The sequence below is a fragment of the Ochotona curzoniae genome, unplaced genomic scaffold (genome assembly GCF_017591425.1).
Source record: "Ochotona curzoniae isolate NIBS_2020 unplaced genomic scaffold, NIBS_Ocur_1.0 contig_908, whole genome shotgun sequence".
Lineage (NCBI taxonomy): Eukaryota > Metazoa > Chordata > Mammalia > Lagomorpha > Ochotonidae > Ochotona > Ochotona curzoniae.
This window is the reverse complement of record NW_024466607.1, coordinates 25,986,623-26,005,102: the sequence shown is the minus strand read 5'-3', so window position 1 is coordinate 26,005,102 and position 18,480 is coordinate 25,986,623. Positions and strand designations below refer to the sequence as shown.

At 39.8% G+C, this 18,480-nt stretch overlaps 1 protein-coding gene across 2 annotated transcripts in view; it reads right to left on the bottom strand.

Annotated features, from left to right (window-relative positions):
• SYNPR (synaptoporin) overlaps positions 1 to 18,480 on the bottom strand; it is a 282,830-nt gene that overhangs the window by 130,831 nt on the left and 133,519 nt on the right. The window lies entirely within an intron of this gene.

Here is an 18,480-nt window from a genome sequence, read left to right as displayed (position 1 = left end):
AGATCTTTCTCTGTCTCCTCTCTGTAAGTCTGCCTTTCCAATAAAAATTTAAATATTTAAAAAGAAAAAAAAATTCCATACAATGACACTGCTAGAATTTAAAACACACACACAACCAGCTGAACTCAAACTTTTCTTGTGAAGTCAGAATTCATTTAAAGAAAAAGCACTGAACTGAGGAATTTCATTCTTATCTTGGGAGAAGAACAAGAGAGCTCTGAGAATAGATTTTATCCTCAGAGAACTCCCAAGAGGTGCTTAAGGAAAGCTATACAAAATAAACTGCTCAGAAGGTTAAGGTCTCTCCCACCCCTAGTGAGAAACAAACCCCAGGAACCAACAGCTGGCTCTCCCTTCACACACAGCTACACAACCCACAAGACAGTCTGGCAGAGGGCAGTGTTGAAGGGTCCATCAGTAATCTGTATCCTCCCACTGAGATTTTAAAATACAGGTACTTTTTACTGGTATTGTGTGTGCTCTCGCCTCATTTGATGGGAAGTGCAACAATTATTCCAAGCTGAGTTCGAATTCAAGGATATTGAGGTAAAGGAAAAAGGAAAACCCAGAAAGAAACTGGCCAGGTCAAGTGGAAGCAGGCTTGATGGTAGCTTATCCTGTGGCTTGGGACATCTGCCTTCTGTATCAGAGTGACTCTGCTTCTGTTCCAGCTTCCTGGTAATTCACTCCAGGAGACAATAGATGACAGCTCCAGAATTTGGGTTTCTACTACTCAAGGGAGACCTAGATCACGTTCCTGACTCCTGGTATAGTACAAGCTGTGGTATGTATTTGGGGAGTGAATTAGCAGATGGAAGTATTCACTATTTCTTCCCTACTTTGGTTTACAAATAAATATAAGAAATTTTAAAAAACCAAAAAAACAGAGTAGGTTCACCAAAGGGATGGGAAAAGCTGCAATCATGCAAGAAAAGAACATGAATTAGACTTGCCCCTTCCCACTTTTTGCAGTGGTAAAGAGCATGGACAATGAAAAAGCAATACACATTTTTAAAAAATCAAAGATGCAGAAATTTCACCTGGCAGTTAAGATGCTTACATCCCAGCTTTGTGGGCCTGTGTTCGAGTCCTACCTCTGAGCCTGATTCCAGCTGCCTGCTGATGTATACCCTGCAAGAGATGGCTCAAGTAGTCAAGGCCCTGCCACTCACATGGTAGACCCGAAACGAGTCATTGGTTCCTAGTCTTGGGCTGGACATTGCAAGCATTTGGGGAGTGTCCCAGTGGGTAGGAACACTTGCTCCAAATCTGTCTCTTAAATGTAAAGAATAGGGGCTTTGAATTCAGGATAGACCTTGGCAACAATCTTACATCATCACTTCTTGTGTGTGTCCTTAAACAAATCCATCAAGCACAGCCCTGTCACCCTTCTGGATTGCCCTGATAGAGCAGGGAACAGTCCCTACCTCACCATGTTGTCATGGAAATTTCATGTGTTTTGCACATTCCTAGCCCACAGTATTCAAGAAAGAAAGAGAGCTCTGATTATTGTCCCATCCATCCCATTCTCCTATCCTTCCTATCACTTTCACCAACCTACCCTTCACGTGGTAGGTATTCCTGATGCTTCAGGATACTGTTGAAATAATGAACACTAAATACTTGTCAGTCACTCATTAAACAAACATTTTCTGGGCAACTACTGCAGGCCAAAGCCTTATTTTAAGAGTGCTCAGTAACCGATTTTATGGTCCACATGGTATCATGTGGGAGGCTGACATTCCTATCTGAGTGTCAGTTCAAATCCCAGCTGCTCTGCCACCAAACCACTTCCTGCTATTACACTTAGGAATGCAGTGGAAGACAGCCCAGGTGCTCAGGCCCCTGTCACCCATGTGGGAGATGAGGATGGAATTCTTGGTTCTGGGTTTTGGCCTTGTCCAGATCTAGCTGTTTCACCCATGGAGATGGTAAACCAGGTTGTCTGCTCTCTAGCCTGTGTCTAGTATCCTGTTTTCAAACATATTTGTAGAAAGAGTCTTGATATTTGCTTTCCATATTAAAGTTGTTTTTTCATTAATTTATTTTGAAGGGGGATGGAGTAGGGAAGAGAGGGAGAGAGAGATTGAGGAAAAAGAGATCCTATTTGATAGTCCACTTCCTGGGAATCACAGCAGTCTCCGGCTTGTGCTAAAGCTAGGAGTCAGGAATTGAACCTGTGTCTTCCACAGAGGTGGCAGGAAGCCAGCTGCTTGCCTGCCACCATTGTCTCCCAGGGTAAACATTAGCAGGAAACTGGAGAAAGAAGCATCGATAGATATTAAACCCAGGTAAGGATTGCAGGCCTACTAAATGGCATCTTAACTCCTAGTCAAATAGTTTCTCCCAGGTCTATTTCAGAACCAAGGAGGAGGGAAGTAAAACCATTAACATTTGAAGAACTACAGACCTCATATGCAACAATACACAAAAAGCAAGAAGAAAAAGAAAAATTTTTCAGTTTTGATCTGGCTAACTTACTGAATGAGTAAATGTATCTCAATTAGTGGATTCAGTAGGTCTTGGCAGCATAAATTTTATCTGATACTCAGCATATTATGGGTATAACTTTTTAAAATTCATCAACTAAAGAACAACCATTAATCCAATCATTGCAATGATCAAGAACTTGTAAAGAACATCCAGAGGGCCCAGTGTTAGCCTAGCAGCTAAAGTCCTTGCCTTGCATTCACTGGGATCCCATATGGGTGCTGGTTCATATCCTGGAGGCTCTGCTTCCCTTCCAACTCCCTGTTTGTGGCCTGGGAAGGCAGTCAAAGACAGAGCAAAGCCTTGGGACCTTGTACCTGTATGGGAGACCCAAAAGAGGCTCCTGGCTCCAGGCTTTGGATTGGCTCAGCTGCGGATGTTGTGGCCACTTGGGGAGTGATTCAGCAGATGGAAGATCTTTCCCTCTGTCTCTCCTCCTCTCTCTACATATCTGACTTTCCAATAAAAATAAACACATGCTTTTTAAAAAAAAGAAGAACATCCATAGTAATATTATGCTTTTCTGACCTTGTTAGTGAAAGGTTATCATTTAATTTTTAAAATTTAAAAATTTGTTTTCTTTTTAAATACTTATCTGTTTGAAAGCTAGAGGTAAAAAGAGAGAGAGGTCTTGCATTTCCTGGTTCCCTCCCTGCCTGGTCACAATGGCCAGAGCCATGTCAAATCCAAGCCAGGAGCTGAGTTTCTTCCAGGTTTCCCACATGGGAGGCAGAGGTCAAATATTTGGGCTTCTCTGATGCATTTCCAAAGCTATTAGCAAGGAGCAGGATCCAAGAACCGGACAGCTGAGACATGAATCAATGCCTATATGACATGCGGCATCTCAGGCAGTCCGATTACCTACTGTGCCACAATGCTGGTCCTGACGGGTTATTATCTCTGGATTCAACCCACAGGCATGTAGCCAACATCACGGCTAACTCAAGATGAACCATAACTCTTATCTTTGAGAATCTAAGAGAACAAAGCTAAAAAGAAACTTTTAGAATGTTATCAAATTAAAATTAGGATTGCAGGGAAAATTGCCCTTTGGTCATGTTATATTATTTATGAATAAATTTCTTTTGAATCAACAATATTAAATTATACTTGCATTGATGCATTACTGGAAAAGCATCTGCCCTGTCAGAACTTAGGGACCATATTCATTAGAAACCCATTTGCACTACCCCTTCAGCTGTTTGTACTACTCTCAGAATTGCCAAACATCTTTGGATGCTTCCTACCGTTTTCTTAATATCATATTCCTTACAGAGTTGAGGAGGATAATGTAATTATGCTTTTGTGTATGTGTGGTGTGTGTGTGTGTGTGTGAGAGAGACCACTTATTACAGTATGTCATTGTTATTATAGAAATTATTTCCAATCAGAATTTGAACAATACATAATATGCATTGTAAGCTTAATGAAATGAAACTAGGAGACAATGAAGTCGTTTTAGAATCCATGGGTGGACACAGGTCAACTGGAGTCCAGTTGTGTTCTGATTATTCTTAAAGAGTTAACATATAACAAAAAAGTGCTATTTCTTCTAACACTTGTATTGTTAGATCATCACAATATTTGTGCACTGGTGCACAGAAAAATAAGAAAAGATTTTCTATTTTATTTACTTACTTGTAAGAGTTACACAAAGATAGGGAGAGACAAAGAGGAGGGGGAGAAAGAGAGAGAGAGAGAAGTAAGCGCCAACCCTCTGCTGGTTGAGTGGCCCAGACGACCATAATGTCTGGCACTGAGCCAGGATGAGGCCAGAAACCAGGAACTTCTTGCAAGTCTCCCATGTACATGGTAGGAGTCCAACCACTTGGGCCATCTTCCACTGCCTTTTCCAGGCTTTAGCAAAGAGTTTAATCAGAAGTGGGGCATCTGGGATGCAAACAGGTCCCCCAAACAGATGCCAATATTACAGGTAGTAGCGTTACTTGCTATGTCAAGACACCAGCCCCAGGATTTTCTCTTTTCAACGTACATATTGGATGGTTAACTGGCAGAATTCCCTGGTTTATCATTTCAATTTTGAGCCACTAAGAATAAAATTGGTCGTAAGTTTAAATCAAAAAGTATTAAGAGAGAGCTTCTTTGGAGTAAATGCTTTAAAAGTTCAGGCTGAAATATAAGTAGGTTTCAGAAAATTCCATAATGGCCTAACCAGATTTATATCTATGACGATAAAGTTGTCTTTGAGCTGATGATCCATGACTCAGAAATTTCATTTGTTTTTATATCATTTATTCTCTTTTCATTCTCAACACCATCATATTTAGATAAAGGTTTGAACCTAAAATAACCCAAACAAGTCCAGGTAATTCATAACTTTACGTCATACAGCTGTCTTCACTTCCCTGGTAACTGAATCCCTTATCTTTTTTTGTTGTTACTGTTTTTTAATGTCAGGCATTTTAGGGAGGTCTGCAGCCCATACTGAACTTGGAGAGGGGCGACATATGTTGTCACTGCACCATCCCCTACAAGAGCTGAGCCATTGCTTCCATCACCTGATAGAAAAGACAACTCATCTATTTCGGCAGTCTTTGCTAGCATCACATCAGATGACACCTCACTTTGTCAAATGGTAAGTGCCATAAGCCTGCCATCATCACATTGTGGGAGGATGCAAAAGCTAGTCATCAAGTGTTGGTCTTCAAGCACTGAATCCTTTTAAAACTTTCCAATAGGGTGACTCCATTTTAAAGCAATCCTAGAGAGAGAAAACCCTGTAACCCAACAAAGATGAAAATGGATCTTATACTTCCAAAACTTTTCTGTCAGCTTTTCCTCATCAATTCATGGTTTCAATCAATTAATTTAACTATGAATGTACAAGAATGGCCCATTTCCTTTATGGCTTTATTTCTCTGTAACAATTAATTAAACTTGCTTCATCTCCCCCACCCTGCCAAGTTACACAGAAGTTGCATAGAAGACTACCACATCCTTAGGGCTTGGGAAAGTTCCTGGCATTTGGCAGAACAGTCATCAACATGTCTTCCATAAGTGAATAAATAAAATAACAAAATGTATATGCTAAATTAAATTAAGCATCACTTCAAAAATATTTTAAGTGGATTTCTATAGACAGCAACTAATCTCTAACTTCCTGACTATGGCTTTGATAATACAGATAATTGGAGGGCAATGGCTATGAAATTTCATTCTACTTACTAGCCAGTAAGAATAGTTATGATTTATGTAGTACAATGCTGTATGCCATGTATTTGTATGCACTATCAAGAACATCATAGCAGCTCCTTCAACTCCCCCAGATGATAATCTTTTTCTTTATTTTGTTGATGAGAAAAACAGATTCAAATAATGTGGATCACTCAAAGGTGGACAGTCAGCGAAGAACAGGAATAAAAATTGGGCTGAGTCTATGGTAGTGATAATTGCTTCTAAAAGGTAATTAGATAGAATAGTTAAGTATTATTTAATGATTGTCCTAATAGTGTTATAAAACTTATCAGAATCAAAATGGCGTCACTACAACCAATTTCTTTTTTTTTAAGATTTATTTTATTTTTATTGGAAAGGCGGATATACAGAGAGGAGAGACAGAGAGGAAGACCTTTCGTCCAATGATTCACTCCCCAAGTGAGCGCAATGGCCGATGCTATGCCGATCCGAAGCCAGGAGCCTCTTCCAGGTCTCCCATGCGGGTGCAGGGTCCCAAAGCTTTGGGCCATCCTCGACTGCTTTCCTGGGCCACAGGCAGGGAGCCAGATGGGAAGCAGGGCCGCCAGGATAGAACCGGCGCCCATATGGGATCCCAGGCGTGCAAGGCGAGGACCTTAACCACTGCGCTATCGTGCCGGGCCCAACCAATTTCTAATAAAAAAAAATAATAAAGCCAGGACTGCATGGGCAAGGAGAGCTCATTCATGTGTGTTTGGTAACAAGAACCATGCGTTAAAATGACTGCCAGAGCTGCAACTTGCATGAGAGCCATAACAATCTTCCACACAAAAAGAGCTTCTGTGGGGACAACTTCCCACAAGTGTCTGTCCCACTGCAGACTGGTGACATGCATGTTGTTAAATCCTTGTAGCCAAGGATTATGTTTTAAAATACATTATATAAACCTCATGCACTGTCCTTGCTTCAATTTCCAAACCCACTTGTAGTTTAGTATGCCACAGAAATTTCCAGTGAAATGATCTTCTATTGCATTGGCAATAAATGCCATTTACTGCCATTCTGAAAAGTCTGCTTTTGAGACATCATTTAAAATACCAAATCCCATGTGATTCTGGTGTAGGTGGTTCACAGACCACAGACTATTCCAAACTTTACCGAATCTTCCTCTTAATAGTTCCAGGCTCTTCTGTGGGGAGGCTAAGGCCACATCCATGGAGGAGACTAAGAAAATCTGGGCAGGTCAAACAATGGCCATTCTCCATCAGCACCAGGGTTGGACACTTGGTCTTAGCTCCTGAACTGTGGCTGGGAGATCTGCTCAACACGGATCCCAGGTACTCAAGTGTTTTCTTTACCAGTCAGCTCCCTGGTGTGGCTAATGCTCTTATCCCCAGCTGCCTTTTCAAATGGAAAGTTGTAGAAGCAGCTGGCTGCTTTCCTTGAAATACATTTAAAGGCTACAGATTCAGCACTTCCATGTCCCATCAAGTTCCACTTTGCCTGCAGAATGGACCACTGTGGCTTGGACTCAAATAGCTATTAAAATGATCCCTTCTCCTTCTCCCATTTATTCTACCTACCAGTATCTTCCAGGATATGGACAAGGTGAAACGTGTTTTATATTACCTTCTCACAGGTTAAAATAGTGGGCAAGAGCTGGACATGGATCAAATACACCTAAGCTCTGGTCTTAAAGTCACATACCATAAAATATGCAACTTTGGATAAAGGGTGCAGGTTCTTCACATCTAATTTTCTTCCGTTTTAGATTAATCACTACAATCATCTTGGGCTTCTGCACAGGGTAAAGATCTTTGAGGTGTAAAGCTCAGTGAATGCTAAATAGTAGGTACTGCATGAATGGCAGCTATGGAAACTCTTCACAATTTTCCTACGATGTCACTCTTATTCCAATATTCCTGAATTTACTAAATAATTCCATGCTCTTAAGAGTTTATTGACTCTACTCCCTTTTCTCTTTTAACTCCCTCAAAGAGTTGTTCCAAGGATTAAGTGAATTAATATGCATAAAACACTTGGAGCTGTGCCTGTCACATAATTAGTACCCAAGATGGCTTAGCTTTTATTTTTAGCACTTACTACAATAATAATTAAATCACTTTTGCAGGATTTTAAAATTGATTCTCTCTCCATGAGAAAGCAAATCATATGAGAATATGCAATGCACAATCTCATATCCCAAATCTTAACACAGTGCCCGGCACAAAGTCATTGCTCAGGAAATACAGTAGGAACACTTAACCTAATAACTGTATTTAATTGAAAGGAAGAGAGACAGATTATTGATTTACTATGCAAATGGATATACTAGTCAGAGTTGCACTAGGCTGAAACTAAGATCTGGGAATTAAATATGGGATTCAAGGTCAGTGGCAGAATCTCAAATATTTGAGCCCCCAACTGCTATTCTGTAGGGTGTTTATGAACAGAAAGCCAGAATCTGTAGTGGATTCAGGACTTGGACCCAGAGATCGAAAGAAGGCATCTTTATCAGCATTCCCAATGCTACCTCCCTCCCAGTGTTATGTATAAATGAATGAGTGAGTGAGTGAATATGAAAGTATTCTTGTCTTTCTGAAAAAAAGATTTCTAGAAGAAACTGCACAAGAAATATTCCTTTGAGTGTGGAGATAGCAGGATAAGGGAAGCAGTTCTATCATAGGTCTGTTCTGGGGCAGCCCTGGAGGGAGGAGTCCTTCAAAGGATTCCAGACAAGAGGTGAGCTGAGAGAAGAAGCCAGAAAGAGGGCTGGTAGCAGACACTGTTTCTACCCAAAAAAAATAATGTGAGCTAACTGAATTTCCTGATCAAATGTGTAAGAAGTGGCTTTGAGGTAAACAAAACACGAGCAACGCGAAGTCTTTGAATTTCCCACAGCAGCACCTAATGGGGAGTCCAGGAGAGGCAGCAACAGGCTTTCCCTGAGTGGTAGCCTTCTGAGAGGAGCAAATTACCATTTGTCAATTCCCTGAGGAGTCCCAGGGACCATGTGCAGGGAGGAGGGGTTCAGGTCACACAGGGTTTGTAGAAGATGGGCAAGGTTCTAGGTACTGTTTCTAGAGGGATCTGCTAGGATGGGTGCAAGTGAAAGGTACTAGAAAGGAAAATTCAGGGATGTTCCTCAAGATAAGGGAATGGTTTTAACTGCATCACATTTGGTATCATTATACTTATTCTTTAGAGATGATACTGTCTCTTGATGGATAACATAGGAAAAAAATCCTTCCTTTAAAAGGGAGAGACTCATTAAAACATTTCCATACTGCTTTAAGTACACTCTATATTGGTGGTCCTTTTAGTCCTGACATATTAGGGAAATCATTTCCTGCAACCTCAGGCAGTCATTGCACTGTGGAATGATGAGCAATAAGAAAGTGGACTATGACTACAAAGAGAAGAAAATAATAATAAGAATATTATCTATGTCTTCTAGGTCTCCAGAGCCTTCCTTTCCATATCACTGGCAACAGTAATCTTTCCTGTAACTCTGGGAAGGGACCTCACTGTTTCTATTTTATACATAAACAGACTAAAGCCTAGAGAGGGCAGACGAAGCATCTAACGTCACTCCCGCTCCTAACTTGTACAGCTAGAATGTGGAACTATTTCCTCATTACAAGATCAGGGTCTCCACACAATACAAATAGAAGAAAGTCTACATTTGGAGAGTTCTGTCAGAATGAAACATTTGAAAGGTGTTTTTCTTGCAGCTGTGCCACGGGTCTTAGGAGTTGCGAACTCTTTGAACAGCCCATCAGGAGGCCAAGGATATGTACCAATGCACAGTAAATTCCCTCTTCTAGGAAGACCCCAACTCTATTCTCTCTGGAGCAGGTATGATGAGCACCATCACAACCTTCCACCTGCTTTTAATGACAGCCCCATGTCTACTACTCTTCTGAGATTGTTGAAGTACTGCCTAAGTCACTATACCCTTCAATAATGCTGAAGTATGCCGAATCACCAAAGATGTTTGGTTGCACCCAGTGGAAAAGAGGGAGCCTACCTCAGGCTTCTGATCATCTATTTATGATCCAAACACATGCCTTTCGGGTACATTTCCAACTCATTCTTTGGCCATCCTCCCTCTGAAATGGTTCTTTAGTTCACTGGGTTGGAAGGCCATTGAGTTCTGCTGTTGCCTTTTGGACACACTGCATGTACATTAAGGTCTTGGGCAAGCGAACTCATCTGTTGAGTATCAGCTTTCTGGCCTAAAGATATTGAGCTTTTTAGTCAGCAGCAAGAGGTTAGCCAGTCTGAGAAGATCATCTGTTCCTGTCAAGTACTGATTCACACAGCAAATGCTTATAACATCAAAACCTGGGCCCTGTACATTGTGCTTGAGAGCTCTGGGGCTTTCCACTGTGTCACTCTACAGCCCCTGAACCATTGTGAGACTCCTAAGCAGACAAAACTACTCAGTAAACATTTTTATGTGTTTAACACATAAGTCAGATCTATAGCCCTGCAGTATTCCATCCACTGTTATGCTGCCAATAATGTCCAAAATGCCCTTAAAAAGAAAACATGGATATATTTCTAGAAGTGGGATAGCTGGCTCATATGACAGGTTTATTTGCAATTCTCTAAGCACTTTCCACATTGATTCCCATAGTGACTGTACCAGGAAAAGGAAAAATGCATGAGAAGGGGATCTGCAATCCTATATTTACAGCAGCACAATCTGTAATAGCAAAGACATGGAAACAACCCATATGCCTGCCCAAAGAGGGGTGGTTAAAGAAACTATGGTACATCTACTCCATGGAATATTACTCAGCCATTAAAGAGAATGAAATTACACCATTTAAAACTAGATGGTCCCAACTAAAGACCATTATGCTCAGTGAAATAAGTCAATCCCTAAAGGACATATTATACTATATGTTCTCTCTGATATAAGGCAGCCTTCAGGCAAATTATAAAATCAGTAATCCTTTCAATACTGTTTTTGTTTAATGTTTTTGTTTTCATTTCTCCCAAGTAGTTTCTTTTCTCTTGTCAAATTCATCACTGGCTCATGGATTGCACAGTGGCTTCATTTTACCCAAGAGGCTTTTGTGTTTCCTTTTCATTTCTTCACCCATGCATTGGTTATTCAGTGTAAATTTTTGTTTTAACTTTGTATCTGTTGTTGGCTTTGTTTTGTGGCTTCTCATTTGGGGGAATATATAGGGACAGCGTGATACAGACTATCATATTCAGATGTGAAGATACAATGCAGTATGCATCTCTACTTCCAAATCAAAGATGGACTCCCAGTGAAACTGTTGGACCTAACTAGACAGTGGGATGATGGACTGTCTGACATCGTCTGTACCAGCAATTCAGGACACACTTAAATAACAGTCTGATGGACTTGTGACTGCTTATGAAGGACTATACTATTGTAATAATATGAGGAAAATTAGTTGGGAGGTTGGGAATTTGGGAAGGCGGTAGGGAAACCCCTGATCCTATGAAACTGTACCATAAAATTCAAAATTAAAAAAAAAGAAAGAAAAGAGGGGCCTTAAACATATTCACGCTTGTTTTCCACCAAACATACAAATAAAACTGAACAGTACAGGTTTTTTTTCTTCCACAATTAGGATGTGTGAGTATGAATACAAAAGTTCTATCCATTATTAGCTTCAATAATTTCAGCATAGAACCTTTGTAAATGCCACTTACTCATCTGATAAAGGTCATAGTATCTTAATATTGCCTCACTTGATTGCTAGAATCAAATGAGATAACATAAGCTAACTGAATGTGGCAAAGCCTTGAACAGAGTACACGGTAAAGACGTGGACATGCCTTACTTATCTTCATTAGACAAGTTGTGTGCCAGCCTATTTTAGGGAAATAACCAAAATCTCTAGGATTAACCATGCGGCCGAGTTATCCAGAAGGAAGAAAGACAGAAATTCAGTGGGAAAATGTGTTGTGATTCTCCACAGGACAGCAAAGTCTGGAGGTGACTTTAGTTGTTACAACATGGGGGAGGGAGGCAGCTGCTGACACCTGGTGGGGAGAGGTTAAGAATGCTGTTAAACAACCTGCAATACAATGAGTTCTCACCAAATGCATTATCTGGGTCAAAATATTAATGGTGGGAAATAGGAGAGGACAGAACAGTAGCAGAGGGGTACCTGCAGACTGACAGACATGGGAAAGAAGCAGAGACAACGGTGTGGGGTTGCAGTGACCAGATAACCCAGCGAGCAGCGATCTGAACTCCATTTGCAGCCAGAACTCCACTAACAACCAGGTGGGGAGTTCACCAGGAACTCAAGGGGTGAACCCAGCCAAAGAACAGCCCGTCCTGCTGGTCTGTTTGATTGAACCAGGAGCAGAGAAAAAGCAGCAGATCCCAAACAGGCAGTGTGGGAACATGGTAGATTTTACAGCCTATACCCCCACTAGAGCTGAATTGGATAGCATTTTGAGTAGTGAGGCAAAGGCTATGAAACAGCACTGTGCATGCACTAAGCTGGGAGTGAACTCATTTCTGGCTCAGTGAACTGCAACAGTGTGTTATCCTACATGTTCTACCCAAAATAGCTCCTGTTAGGCCCCAGACCAAATAGCCAGCAGATCAAAAACTCCACAAGTAACACATCAGGTGCCATTTTGTACAATGTGACAAAGGCTTTGAGACTGCAGGGACAACAGTGAGCTCCTCCTGCGCAGTGCTGGGACTGAACTCACTGAGTTCAGTGAAGTGTACTGGTCCCACAGGAAAACAATACAAATTTTGGCATCTTCCAACTCAAAATATGTCAGTGTGGCTCTCAGATCTAATACCTAGCAGGTTTCAGCAAGATTAGCACCACCAACAACCTAGTTTTTTAGGACACCTGGTATCTCCCTAGTCCTGGGACCTGCTCCAACCAGAAGCAGGAGAAAGGTTATACAGACAACAATGCAGCCTCAGCACAGGATCACAAGAGGTTGAGAGTGGTGAGCCAAAAGCTGGGGCTATGGAGACTGTGGTGGAAGTCATAGATAAGAGCCTAGATCTGAAACTCGCTGGAGGGAGTGGCACAAGTTTCTGTAAACAAAGAACCATGTACCAACTGCAATAAGTAAAATCAAATTGTAGACCTGTAGGTGACACAGCTTAGAAATCTGTCACACATAGAAGACTCTGGTAACCAGAAGTACAATGACCAAGAGAAAAGAAGAGACAAAGGCACAATGAATATCACTGAAGTTCCCCTGCAAAGGAGCAAAAGCCTTTGCCAACCTCAGACTTAACTGAGGAATACATTAAGAAAATGGGGGATACAGAATTCAGAAAACTCATTATAAAGCTTATCAACAATGAGAAGCACATGCTGGCATTCAAGGAATTTAAGCAGTATGTCACACAGGATATAGTAACACTGAAACAATTAAGCCATATTAGTGGAAATGAAGGGTGTAATTAAGAGATACTATTAAAAGGCCAAATATAACAGTAATGGGAGTCCCAGAATGTACACAAAGAGAAGCTGGGTTTTAAAATATATTTAATGAAATAATAACAGAAAAATTCCCTAACCTAAAGAAAGAATTGGAAAACAAATTCCAGGAAGGCCACAGAACTCCCAACAGGCTTGACCAAAAGTGATCATCATTATGACACATGATAATCAAGCTCTCTTCAACTGAACACAAGGAAAAGATGTGCATGTGAAAAAAATTAGTTGACATATAGAGGAATGGCAATTAAATTCATAGTCAAACTCTCACAGGTATCTCTACAGGTCTGAAGAGAATTGATTGGCATATTCCAGATTCTAAAAGGAAAAAAAATGTTGGCCCAGAATAACATACCCAGCAAAGCTCTCCTTCATCTTTGAAAATAAAATAAAATTCTTCCACCACAGCAAAGAAAAGATGAAAGAATACATCTCTTTCAAACCTGCCCTATGAAGGATACTTAAAGATGTTCTCTTGACCAAAAAAAGGAATTGCATCCACCAAAACCACAGGCAAATGTGAAGAACATCCCAGTAAAATAACAGAAGACTAAATCAATGAACAACCAATTGCTAAATGACAGGACCCAGTTAGCACTTATTTATATTAACCCTGAATGTAAATGGCTTAAACTCATCAATCAAACATCACAGATTAGCAGACTGGATTAAAAACAAAACCTATCTAATTGTTGCCTACAGGAGATACATCTCATCAACAAAGATCAGAGGAAACTATAACTCATGGATTGATGTTTTGCTTTTAGTTTTATTTCTTCAAAACTCTTTTTTAATCATTAGATTCTTCACTGACTCATAGGTCATACAGTAGCATCATTTTCTTCAAGAAGGTTCTTCATTTTCTTTTTCATTTTTCAGCAACATATTAGTCATTCAGTAGCATGATATTTAACTTCATGGCATTTTTAATTCTTTTTCTTCCTGCCAATTTTGTTTTATGGCTTTTCTCTTAAGGGGATGTATAGTAACTGTTGTAATGGAGACTATCATATCCAGATGTGAAGATACAATGCAGTATGCATCTCTACTTCCAAATCAAAGATGGACTTCCTGTGAAACTGTTAAATATATCTTGACAATAGGATGCTGGACTCTGCCATTGTCCATGCCCACGATGAAGAACATGTGACTGTTTATGAAGAACTATACTATAGTAATAATATAAGGTAACTAGTGTTGGGGAGGGAATGTGGGGAGGGGGTAATGGAAATTGCAGTGCTTGTGTCATCAAACAAAAACAATAAAATAGAAAAATTTTAAAATGTTAACAGTGCCAATTTAGAGAAATCCAGACACATGTGTTTATGATTGGGAAATGGAGGCCAATATGGTGAACTAAAATGTCTGGGTGGCAATAATTCATATTTGACACAAATATTCTTAAACTCATATTTTATCAGAAGTAAAGCCAAGGCTCAACTACTTTTCATATTTGCTGTAAATCTACACTGACACAATGTGTAGAACTTGGAATAATTTAAATATCCTATGGGAATGGCTTCCAAAACCACATGGGGATATCAATAGATTCCTTGTATGCCCAACAAAGCATTCCCCCAAAGGATCACAATGACATGCTTCTCTGTTCGTGTTACCAGTCCACACCCAGTGAACTGACGTCCCAGGGCTAGGAACAAGCTTTGCCAGAACTGTACTGGAATGTGTTTGAAGTGACCCCTGCACAATTTTCCATTAGTACTTTTGGCTTGAATGAGAGATAAAAAATGATCTCTACAAAATATATTAATTATGTAGATCCATTAGTCTGCAGAGTAGAGAGATTGAGGTGTTTCCATTTTCAACTCACCTAATCTTTAAACATTTAAAGGCACACTGATGACCCCGAGCCTCTTAGGGCTTCACACGCTGCTTTCATGCTCAAAATAACTCAATGATTGGTTTTTCTTTTGTACACTAAGACCACCAGTCTATCTGTCCTAGGATGTTTGGGGATGAATTGAAGACCAATCCAACACTCACTATATCTTAATACTGGCTACATTCTTTATACTTCTTAGAGCATTTTAAAGCATTTGATGTTCAGTATGTTTGAATACATGCATCAACACACATAGCCAAACAAAGTGTAGAAAGACAGACAGGTAAGATGAAGTACAAATCTCATACTATTTATTTGGGATTGGATCACCTCTTGGAAAAAAGTGGTGTCTTCTTGCTAAAGACTAAAACATGATGAATTTAGAAAATTACCTCTAAGATTAGTTTTAAGGCATGCCCTATTATTTGATAAGTCCCAGGCTGAGCACAACAAATGTCATTAAACTAGCTCTTATTTGGTACCTTACTGTATACTTAAATCTCAAAAAAAAAATGCTATTAGAAACAGCAAATTGAACTATATTTGTTTATCAGTACTAGCTCTGGTTCTATATTTTCTGATTAAACCACCTAGTTACAATGACTCTTTTTATAAGAACAAGAAAAGAAACAAAGTCAGATCAACAAACTGCCAAGATTTCCTCCAACAGAAATGACTATCACTTTAGGAAACATTTTATTGTGTGCTGTACTCTGAACCCTGCTGTATAACCTGGGTGTCTGCAGATGCTACCTTAAAAGCAACCATTTACTAGACACAACAAATCACATGTAAACCTCAGCATTTTGTTTAACACTTCAAAACCCAGCTGCTAGCATTCCCAATTTGGTGGGTGGGCTTATTCTTTTTTTTTTCCAGATCCCTCTGATTTTTAGGAGGACAATAAAGCAAGGGTATTCCCGAGCCAGAATCTATTTTCTAGAAGCAATTTCATCACTCATGATCCTCTTTCATAATTTTTCTCTCTTGACAGAGAAGAGAAATACACCATTTCAGTCTCAGCTCAAGACTGGGGTGTCCTGCCACCAACCTGTAAACTGCTATTTGACAAGAAATTTCAAGCATATTGATTCTATGTCAGGTGCATTTCCCCCTATAAAACTCATGTGAATTTTACTGGCTCAAATGGGTAGTGATCGTGTTTAGTGTGCAAAAGCAAAGGAATGTTTGGAGATTCCAAATTGTCACTTGGCCATGCCTTGCTACATGTTTGTCATCATCTGTGTTCATTTTTTTAATTACCCAGGTGACACAGATGGTTGTCCACATTCTAACTGAAGTGCCACCTCAGCCCTTTCCAGCTATCCAGAGAACACAAAGAAAAATCATGGTGTGGGTGATTAAAAGAAAGCTGAGAGTTCTATAAAGTTCTCCACAAATAAATCAATTCAGTTGGAATGGCTTTTTATATTTTGCTTTAATGACGAACAAGATACCTTGGGATATTGATATTTCTAAGTCATTGTGGCATTTTTGCTTTGACTTTATGTTCAAAAGATTGAAAGTCAAAGGAATGGATTTATTTGCATCAATTATAAAAGCTGCCTTCCTTTAGCCACTTCTGCATATACATTTCCTAAGACTGGCCCACTTTCCTCACATCCACATCTGTAAGCTGCACAAATTGGGTGGAAATAAAGCACACATTCTTCAGTTTCAAACACGTAATTAGCTAAGAGTCACAAAGGCGCAGGCTGAGAAGAAGGTGGTTAGTCAGTGGCAGGGGGAGGAAAAAAACAACAAAAATACCATGCATTATTAGAAATCTCTCTAAATCAATCTAGTCTAAGAGTTCCAATTGTTCTGATGAAACCTGAATCTGGAATGAACCTGCCTGATTCTCACCTTCATCCTTGTGTTGCCGCAGGCAAGGTCATACTTGCCTGCACCCAGCACCCCATCTGTAAAATGGGAAGGCCTTGTGCCTTCCCTCAGAGAACTGTTTGGAGGATTCAAGGCAACAAACCATATAAATGGTTAGCCAGTGCCAGGCATATACCAGTATTTATTCAACGGGAATGATTATCACATTCTTCATTTTGCTAAACAAAAACAGATAATGCACTGTGAAAAAAGAATTTTTTAAACCTCTCAATTAATTTTCTTCCTCATGGCACAGATTATTTTGTATTCCCCAAAATAGATTACAATAGATTTTTTTGGGGGGGCTATGTCATTTTGGACTTTTTTGATGAGATACTATCAAGGAACACATACACTGTCACTAAGTCAAAAACTCTTGACCTCTCATGGATGCAGAGACCCTGTAGTCTTTCCCCTGCCCTGAGTGTGAGAGCCCTACCTGTGCTGTCAGCAGGATGCCACACCTTCAAAGTTCATTCATTTATGAATAACCTCAGATGATAACTCCATTAACAACTAGTAACTGCATATCCAGCCTGAAACAATGGCAAGGACAGAAAAGAGGTGCTGGATCAGTAGTATGGGTGGAAGCACTGCTGATGTATTCACTGGGGAGTAGCTGGCAGCATCCAAAGCTAAAAGTTGTGCTTGCTTTTCCAACAAACTGCTCAGAAGCACTTGACTCCAGCCTAGGTACACAAACACCAATGGCTGCTACTGGGTCACGCTGTGACTAGAAACAAGGCAATATGCTAATTTTTTATAGGTTGAGAGGATTTGTCCATTGATAAATTGCATTAAATTAATCAAAACTTATTCTATTTGTCAGCACAGACAGCTCTATGCCAGTGTTTGCAGGGTACGTGAGTCGTGGCATTAACCAGAGGCAGTGTCCATGAGCATTACAACTTTCCCACATACACATCACTATTTCCATGAACAGCCATTACACCAGTTTGGAATATAAAAAATTGCTGCTGTGGAACAGAATCTATATCTCAGAGCTCAAGGCATGTATGATAGTCCAAATTTTACTTTCAAAGTCTCTGAAAAACATATAGACATCCTCTTCACATTCTCTCATGCCTTTAACTTTCACTATAAATATATTCTCTTGTCCATTTCCCCATGAAAAGACTATACAGATTCTTTGAATAACAAAAAGAAAAAATTAAAGTGTCAGATTGTTTCCATTAGAGCAATTAGTTAAACATCTTATCATCTCTGCCTGGGATAATTACATTAATATACTTTCTCCCAGACTTCTGCATGAACAACACCGAATTCAGAGCATCTTTGACTCCTGAAAAACAGACCAATCAGTTAACTAGGTAATGCAATTAAAAATCATTATTAGCAGTCATGACCAGACATCTATTTTTGCATTTGTTTGAATTTAATAACATCAATTTTTCTCCTGATTAGCTTCAGCTACAGAAATGTAAAAGCTACGGGTGGATATTTGACAGATGGTGGCATAAATGCACAGTGTAAAAACGAAGGCAGGAGAGCAGCAACAGCCACTTGTAAGTCAGTCTTTTCACGAAATGTTGGAGATTCATTTTAATAGTCCAAATACTTCTGCTAAACCCAGTTATTGTAAAGATGCATCCCATTTATTCTACTTTGATATGA